Raw genomic sequence first — 9,353 nt, forward strand, 5'->3', positions numbered from 1 at the left:
CTGTGGAATTCCCTTCCTACAGAATTAGATCTGGCACCTTCATTATACATCTTTTGGAAAATGCTGAAGGTGCAGCTCTTCACCCTGGCTTTTCACACTTGAGATGTATATTTTTGGGACCCACCTTATTTTTGAAAGTGTATGTCATTTTACTCTGTTTTTAATACCATGTTTTAACAAAGCTTCAGTGTCTAAGGTTTATCTGAGCTCCAGTCTGTCTTGCATTGCTGACCCTTTCCCTCACTTCTGACTTTATCTCCTAGATGCCCTTCATTCATAGTTGCTGGCTCTCTCCAAAGTGCTGCCTATGAGCCATCCCAGGCCCTGGGTCACCCCTGTCCTTTTCTGGTCCACTTCCCTGACCCTTAAGTTGACGGAGTTGAGTCTTGAACGGATGTTGAGTTGGAGCTAGAGCAGTCTAGCGGTTCAGCCAGCTGAGAAAATCTCTAATAGGAAGAATTTTTTGAAACAAGGCTTTTAAGCAGACTGTTTTGACTTTGCTGTTGGATAATAATGGGCAAAATTGTGAAAAACTGGGGACAACTTCTCTCTTTCAAACCCTGCAACCTCTAAAGGTCAGGAGAAGTAGAGCCTGCCAAGAAGTCCCTGCTAATTAGCTGTGGTGGCAGCAGAAGGAAAAGAAGATGGAAGTAGTGAAAATGACAGTAGTTCATAACTTGGGGAAATTTAAAATCCCCATGCGGAATGTGTTATGATTATTTGGTGCAGTGGCTGCATTTTAAAACTTCCCTCTGGTGTCCTAAGCAGACACCCAAACCTTGAAGATATGGAGAGCTTGTAATATAAGGTTACCAGGTGTCCCCATTTCCCGGGGACAGTCCCCGGATTTACAAATCAGCCCCCAAACAAAATCCATTGAAGTTGAAAAGTGTCCCCGGATTCATTGAAAAAAACCTGGTAACCTTATTGTAATAAACACTGTGTCCGACATGTGGACTGAATCAGATAGAAGTGCGGTTCAGATAACACAGAAATTTGGAGAGTCATAGAGCTGTCATTCCATGCTAAAGATTTATCAAAGGGAAACGTGGATGAGGCAGCGATCTGCTACACAGATTTAGCTTGTGTCATCACTGACACCCTGTTGCAACCAATTAGACTCCAGATCAAGTCATCTAAGCATGCCGTTCACAAGCCCTGTAAAATCAATGCTGGTAGGGAGAATGTGGGAGTTGGTGTAGTGGTTAAGAGCGGTGGACTCGTAATCTGGTGAACCGTGTTCGCTTCCCTGCTCCTCCACATGCAGCTGCTGGGTGACCTTGGGCCAGTCACACTTCTCTGAAGTCTCTCAGCCTCACTCACCTCACAGAGTGTTTGTTGTGGGGGAGGAAGGGAAAGGAGAATGTTAGCCGCTTTGAGACTCCTTCGGGTAGTGATAAAGCGGGATATCAAATCCAAACTCTTCTTCTTCTTCTTCTTCACCCGATCTCGTCAAAGAAGCCTATTGCTCCTCCAGTGGTAAGAACGAGAAAATAAAATAAAATAAAATACAGGGATACCTCAGGTGGATCAACTTATAAAGCATGCCCAAAAGCATTTAATTGAAGAGTTACTTCCTGCCCTTTGCAGCCTCCATGCTTGATGGACATGCCTGCTGCTCACCCTTCCATACCGTTCTTCATGGACAAGTAACAATTGGAAGAGACATCCACGATGCAGCCAAAATGGAACCTCCATGCAGCTAGCAACGAAATCAGATATTTGCATGGAAATTGGAGAGGAAGCCCTTGCGTTGATATTTCATCCACAGGCTGTGTTTAAAGAGCCAAGGAAGACCAGTTATAAATCACCTGCCCTGTTGTAAGGTCGTCCTATTAAGCCAAGAGGACTACATCAGTGTTTGTGAATTGGCCTCCTAGGAAATGTCGAGTGATAGTGATAAATTACCCCAATAGGAAACAGCCTTGTGTCTTCTGGCTAATTAACTGAAAACGTTATCTATGAACCCGGTCATTGCAAAGACCCTTGGTTAGAAAAGCAATCTGTGTGAAGCTTAGGAGTTATTTGAAGAAATCCATTATTAAAGCCAGGTTGGGTAAGTAATTGGTATGGGGTGTTTTAAACCCCCTCAGTCTGTATCAACGGAGGCCAAGCTGTTTCTATAGATCCTACAATTATGGTCATACACTTCTTGTCCCCCTTCCAGAATCTGAATGAGTTCTGAATCTGAATGAGAATCTGAATTTATTAACCTTTATAGGGATTTCCCCATAAAATGGAGTAAGGTGGTGCAGGAGAAATGAGTAAATTGTGCCTGCACTTATTATTGAGAAGTTAAATCTAAAACAAAAATATAAGCAAAACATGCTCTCTGTAAGAAATCATACTGGCATTGTAGCAGTTCACCCTTCGGACACGGGTGGCACTGTGGTGTAAACCACTGAGACGGGCTTCCCGATTGGAAGATTGGCGGTTTGAATCCCCACGACGGGGTGAGCTCCCGTTATTCGGTCCCACCTCCTGCCAACCTAGCAGTTTGAAAGCACGTCAAAGTGCTAGTAGATAAATAGGTACCACTCCAGCAGGAAGGTAAACAGCGTTTCCATGCACTGCTCTGGTTTCGCCAGAAGCGGCTTAGTCATGCTGGCCACATGACTGGAAAAACTGTCTGCGGACAAACATCGGCTCCCTCGGCCAGTAAAGTAAGATGAGCACCGCAACCCCAGAGTCGTCTGCGACTGGACTTAACTGTCAGGGGTCCTTTACCTTTTTACCAGGGGAAAGGACCATACCAGATGTAACTAACACAGGTATAGGGAAGGTTTGACTCTCCAGACTGCAACAAGAGAGGAAGTGCGCCTCCCCACCTCCTGTAATCCAAGTATTTAAAGCGCACGAGTCTCCCCAATAAATCCTGGGAATCTGTTTGTTAATGGTGCTGGCAATTGTAGCTCTGTGAGGAGTAAACTACAGGTCCCAGGATTATTCAGAGGGAGTCATGTCCTTTAAAAGTTATGGTGTGGCCATGATCTCTCAAATACCCCAGAAGCTTCTATTTGCTTTTCAGACAAACACACAAAGTCTTTTTTTTTTTTTTAACAGCAAGTTTAGGCCCTAGGAGACATCTGGCCAACTTTGTCTTCTTAGGATGGAGCTTATGTTGGGTGTTCATTGGCAACACAATTTGAGCTGTTTCTCTGAGTCACATGAAAGCAAAACCTGGTTTCCCTTCACACAGAGAGGGGTGGCGGTAAAATGACAAAAGTGACCTTTTCTTCTTCAAACTTGCACCATTCTTGGTGTTTACAAGGATGAAAAAAAGTCAACACAGCTATTTAACCCTTTTGTGTGCTTCCTTTGCGAAATTTTATGAATTACTGATCAGTCACTTGTGTGAAAGCAGTAGTTTCCTTCTCCTTAAATTTAACTGTCAGGAATTAAAGTGCATGTCAAAACACAGTAAAGGTCAGGCTTGTTGTGTTTTGAAGAGAAAAACAATGTTGTTTTTCCTTCTATTGAATTTGGGGTTCAAAGAGTATTTAAAATAAATGGTCTGTCACCTTGATGTTAATCGCGACACTTCGTGTGTGACAAATTACTACATCAGCTCAAGAAAGCTTTAAAAAATTAAACAACCTCCCCCATCCTTGTGATAAACTGACAAGGAAAAAGTAGATCAGAAACCTTGACTTTACAGATTACCAGATGTATGGTTTATATTCTTGAGTGTCTGTAGAGTTATCAGAGCAATGCCATTTACTAAATCTACAGAAATATGACAGGCACCACAGAACTGAAATTATGTTTCCCCTGCAGTGTATTAAAGTGAAAGAGCATAACACGATGTTCTGTCTTATTACCTTTAGGGCACAGCTCTTTGGAAAGTCAAGTTAGGAAAATGGTATTTCTGCCAAGATTGTGGAAAGGATCCCATATAGAATCAGCAGGGTCCATAATCTCTCTCCAAGAGATAACCTCAAGCAAACTTTGGAGGAGCTCACTTAATGCTTCCTAGTGTGGCACAACTTCGTCACCAAAGGACATGGCAAAAGCAATAAAAGTTGTGAGACGTTACAGGGCTAGAAAGATGGGACATGTGTTGTGCAGGCTTTTTGCCTTAATACTGTAAGGACTTAAGAAGCCTTGTCCACTGCATTAAGCCATAGAGATACTCTGATCTGGTCTTATCTGCATAGTTTGCCTACCCCCCACAAACTTATTTCTACACAGTAAAGAAAGACTACTGACTTGCAGCCAGGTAAGTAAATTAAGACCACCCCTTCAGAGAAATTAGACACCCCTAATTTTTTTATCCTTCACTGCTCTAAGCATTCCTTTTTAAGGTGGGAGATGTTAGAGGAGTGGGTGGGAATTATGTGATTGCCCAAAGTGGTTGTCCATCTCATTGGGCTTCCGACAAAGGGTTTTTCTCCACTTATTTTGTAGGTTTCTTCCTTGTCAGCTAGTCTAATTCCATCATATGTGCCAAGGCTATTCCATTTTGGATATAACTTTGCCAGGCTCGATCAGATGTGCCAGATCAAAATATCAACAAGAAAAAGATTCACCAATATGGCAATGTTGATAGGAAGGCACGTCCATCATGTTCTAGAAATGAGAGAGTTCTGGAATAATAAGCTGGTTTTTAAATAAAGGTCACCTGAGCAAGCGTAGGTTGATGGAGAAGCTGGTGTTAACTGAGGTTAATAAGACATGCCAATGATTAATTCATATTTCAAATAATTGCAAGCTTAAGCAAAGCCATCACATACCTTCCAAGGGAAATAAATGTTTTGGGGTATATTTGAAAAGGATATCCAGCACTCTTGTCTGTTGTGAGTTCTGATCTTTAGGTTTTCATGATAGAATCGTTCAAGTGATGAGCAACCAACTTTGCTCTCAAGTAAAAAATGCTTATCTTATACAGCCAGTTTATGAACTAGAAGGCAGAAGGCAACATCAATATTAGGAAGTCCCCAAGCAACCTCTATTTAGGGCAGGTAACTTTGTCCAAGGTCTCCTTTGACCTGAAGTGTGATGTTGGCCGTGTACTCCATCCAGGATCCAAGACAGCATGCATGCAAATATCAGCTGCTGGGGGTCATGAGCAGGAGAGGGCTGTTGCCTTCATGTCCTGCTTGTGGACTTCCTATGATGTCCGATTGGCCACTGTGGGGAACAGCATGTTGGCCTTTGATCTGATCCAGAGGGGCTCTTCTTACATTCTTTGGGTCACTTATGATGCCTTTCTGCTTTAAAAAAAGGGGGGGTGCAGAAGAATTATACTGACTTTATTCTGCTTAAGGCAAGTCTATGTACACAGTTCCTGGAAGTAGGGTTGGTTGTTTTTTTATCAGTGATCATGCCTGAGAACATAAAATTCTATGGGAAAGTAATGCCATTAGAAGTACTTGGCCCTCTCTAAAGTGGCTGTCACTCATAGTTTCATTTTCTCATGGGGCTGCGAAAGCTGGAATTCGAGATAGAAGATTCCTTTTGATAGTCTTGAACAATCAGTTTGAATTGTAATTTGTACTAGTCAAGGTGTTTCATTTCCACTTTTGGTTTAGAAGAAATAGATTTGGCAGCCTTTCCAGGAGAGAAAATAAGTTCCATTGAACTTGTGTCTATGCTCCTGTCCCTCGGATCCAGGCGAATTCACTCTTCATAAAGCTATTTAGATTAGATTCCTGGAACAACAAATGCATTCTGACAAGCGTCCCATATAAGAAGGGAGCCAATTATTGGGTCTCCTGAACTGGCATCGCTGTGCAGAATGATACAGAGAAGTCAGCCACGTCCGTCAGCTTATTATTCCGACAGTCATAAGGATATTACGTGAAATCCCTGAAGGTAAGTCGATCTCATAAAACCCAAGCTGGCGGAGACTCTGAAGTGCTAATTTGTTCTCACCCTCTCGCTCCCTGCCTGAATTAAGCCAAAGGTCCAAATATAGATGCCCCTGGTTATTGTTAAGCCTGCTGGAATGCTGCCGCATTGTCCTGATTGAAAGGATAAAAAAGAAAACCGTTGAAAGAAATGTCCTGAATGCCTTTTTTTCCTTACTCTTGGGCTGCAAATGACACACGAGCAGGGAAATGCGCATACATTATTTATGTGTGACATTCAGTCAAGCGGAGATTACAAGGGCTGCCGTTGGTGCTGCTCTAATTGTGAGATCAGTTAATCCTCGCACCCCACTGCTTGTACGAAGCCTGTAAGGGGGAAATCTACAGCCTTCCCTGTATTAAAAGCAATGTCTTTGCATTAACAGAGCCAAGCAAAGCTGAGGCTCGGTGACAAACCAAGCCATGCCTTGTCTAGCACAGCCGAATTTTGTTTAGCTTCCAAATGAATGCAAGGCGCAGAGCTCCAGACGAGCAAAATGGCTTGGTTCGTCCGCTATGGGTTGCCAAGACCAACCAATTTTATCCTCTTTTTTGACAGCCTTTCACACTCCCCCGCTTCTTGAGCAGTAGGACGTTCCAGAGCATCCTTCTCTCCCCTCCCCACCCGCCCCCAACAACAGGGCTGCTTTTCACATAAAAGGAATGTGCTGGAAACTTACAGGGCAACTGTGATAATCTGGATGCAAGCTGAGCAAAGAGGATGTGAAAAATGTTCTGGACAACTGTGCTAGCGTTAAGGGTAGCAGATGTTTTCCCAAAGCTACAGCTTAGATTGGGGGGGGGTGGCATTTCAGCCCGAGGGGACATCCCAGTAACAGGCAGAACCAAGAAGAAGCAACAACAATGGGTTCTGTTGTTGTGCCATAGGCTAGTTTGTACATAGACTAAGGCAACCCTCTTCGTCCTCCATCCATCCATGCAAGCAAGAGACATTATCCAACTTCAAGGACATGTTCCAGCCAGACCTAAACACTTAAAGAGGACACAAAGCAGGGGCGGTGAGAAGTGTGGCTTCAGGAGAGGAGCTACAGCTAGGCCTGGAGACCCACATCCAACTCTCAGGTCTGAGGTTCCCCATTTCAGAGCTAGGGCATCCCTTTGAAAGCTGAACTTCGTTGCTTCCTGGAAGCGGCCAATGGTACCATATAACACCGGACCTGCAAGATCTACATTGACTCCCAATGTTTCCGAGCACAATTCAAAGTGTTGGCAGGCACCTACCTTTAAAGACCTAAATGGCCTCAGCCCAGTATACCTGAAGAAGCGTTTCCACCACCATCGTTCAGCCTGGAGACAGAGATCCAGCTCAGAGGGCCTTCTGGTGGTTCTCTGACTACGAGAAGCAAAGTTACAGAGAACCAGGCAGAGGGCCTTCTCAGTTGTCGCGCCCGCCCTGTGGAACACCCTTCCATCAGATGTCGAGGAGATTAGTAACTACATGCCTTTAGAAGACATCTGAAGGCAGGCCTATGTAGGAAAGCCTTTTAATGTGTAATGTTTTATTATGTTTTGTATACGTTGGAAGCTGCCCAGAGTGGCTGGAGCAACCTAGTCAGATGGGCAAGGTACAAATAATAAATTATTTACCATTACAGTATTATTATTATTATTATTATTATTATTATTATTATTATTATTATTACCAATTAGCCTGAAACAACAACAGTCCACAGGCACCAGACTTTTCTATTCTACTGGCTACATTCAAACTGCCAATCCATTTACTTCCGCCCACACCCAAACAGAATGTGTTTTCCGCTCCTAGTAACCACAAGCCGTTAGGCAAATGGTGAAGCTAAACAAAGTGTGTTGTGTCATCTCTTCAAGAGGCAGAACACAATAGCATCCCCATAGCACACTGATCTTAGGTCCAGTGTGCAGTCTAGCTCCTCCTAACTCTACATGCATTTCAGGGTAATGCCTACTAGGTATCCAGCTGATAAGTAATACAAATGTTTTAGTCTTGTCTCTGGGCGGATCTACACTCATGGTTTATAACATTAAGGAAGGTTTAAGGATGGACACATTATGTTCTGCTTTTAGCATTAATAATGCATTATTAATATGTGACACCAGAGGGAGCTGCAGAGCAACCAGTAAGGAAACAGCTTTTTACGAAGAAAACAAGGTATGAAACGCTTTTAATTCACCAGCATGCCCTGTGACATATTAGAACAATATATCTAATAACGTGAAACAGGTCAGTGTAGATCCAGCCTCTGTTTCTTTGCTAAGCCTGCGATCCTTGGCATTCTCCTGGGGGAGTTAACTTCCGGGCAGTGGGACTCAACACACTGTAAGGGCTGGTAAAATTTGGACTCCGTCAATGTATCATGTTCTTCGTATATCTGGAGTTTTTAAATGTTAAAATTGGATCGCTATCTGCCTGCACTTATCTAGCAGTGCAGATTTAGGTGCCCAAAATCAAAAGGGGCCTGGGGTGGGAATATATCCCCAGAAATCTATTGATTTCTGCCATTGGGGTGCTTTTTGACCATCCAAGTGTTAACAGATGGGGATAACACATGTCCTGTCGCAGTAGGCTTCAACCTTTTCAGACTCAGGACCTGCTATTAACCCAAACATGCATTTGGGGACCCATTTCCTAATATCTTGCCATTTATTTGCATGGTGTTTGGTGCTTCTGTTGTGACCCACCTTGAATCAGGCCCTGACTCACCAGGGGGTCCCAACCTATCAGTTAAAGACCAGTGTCCTGTGGTATTTCCCCCCCCCATATATATATATATATATATATATATATATATACACACACACACACACACACACACACACACACACACACATACAGAGTGGTACCTCAGGTTAAGTACTTAATTTGTTCTGGAGGTCCGTTCTTAACCTGAAACTGTTCTTAACCTGAAGCACCACTTCAGCTAATGGGGCCTCCTGCTGCTGCCACGCCGCCGGAGCACGATTTCTGTTCTCATCCTGAAGCAAAGTTCTTAACCTGAAGCACTATTTCTGGGTTAGCGGAGTCTGTAACTGAAGCGTATGTAACCTGAAGCGTATGTAACCCGAGGTACCACTGTATATATATTGGTAGGGCGGTGCAGTCTTCACTGGATTCCAAACCCTTGGCATTTTATTGCTCTGTGAACTTTAGCCAGCGGTGGAGGGAGAAAAGTCCCACAAAACCATTTATGTAAGGCTTTAAAAACAGAAACAAAACAGGTTTGGGTTAACTACTCATTCAGATTCCAAAACTGCGACCGCCCTGGTACACCAGCATTCAACCTCCTGTTGCCATCATCTCATCCCCTCCAGGTATTTGAATATCAGCTGCTTGCTTGCTTGCTTCTCGGGAACCTCTTGTGCCTTGCATACCCCAAGAAGGTAATAGGAGCAAGACATGAGCCGTTTAAAGCTGTGCAGGAAATCGGCCCCATCTCTTAAAATGACAGACACAACCAAAGGCATCTCTGTGTGGCTGCTTTGCACATGAGAGTCGTAACAACAGCA

The sequence above is a fragment of the Podarcis filfolensis genome (genome assembly GCF_964270895.1).
Source record: "Podarcis filfolensis genome assembly, chromosome: 11".
Taxonomy (NCBI): Eukaryota; Metazoa; Chordata; class Lepidosauria; order Squamata; family Lacertidae; genus Podarcis; species Podarcis filfolensis.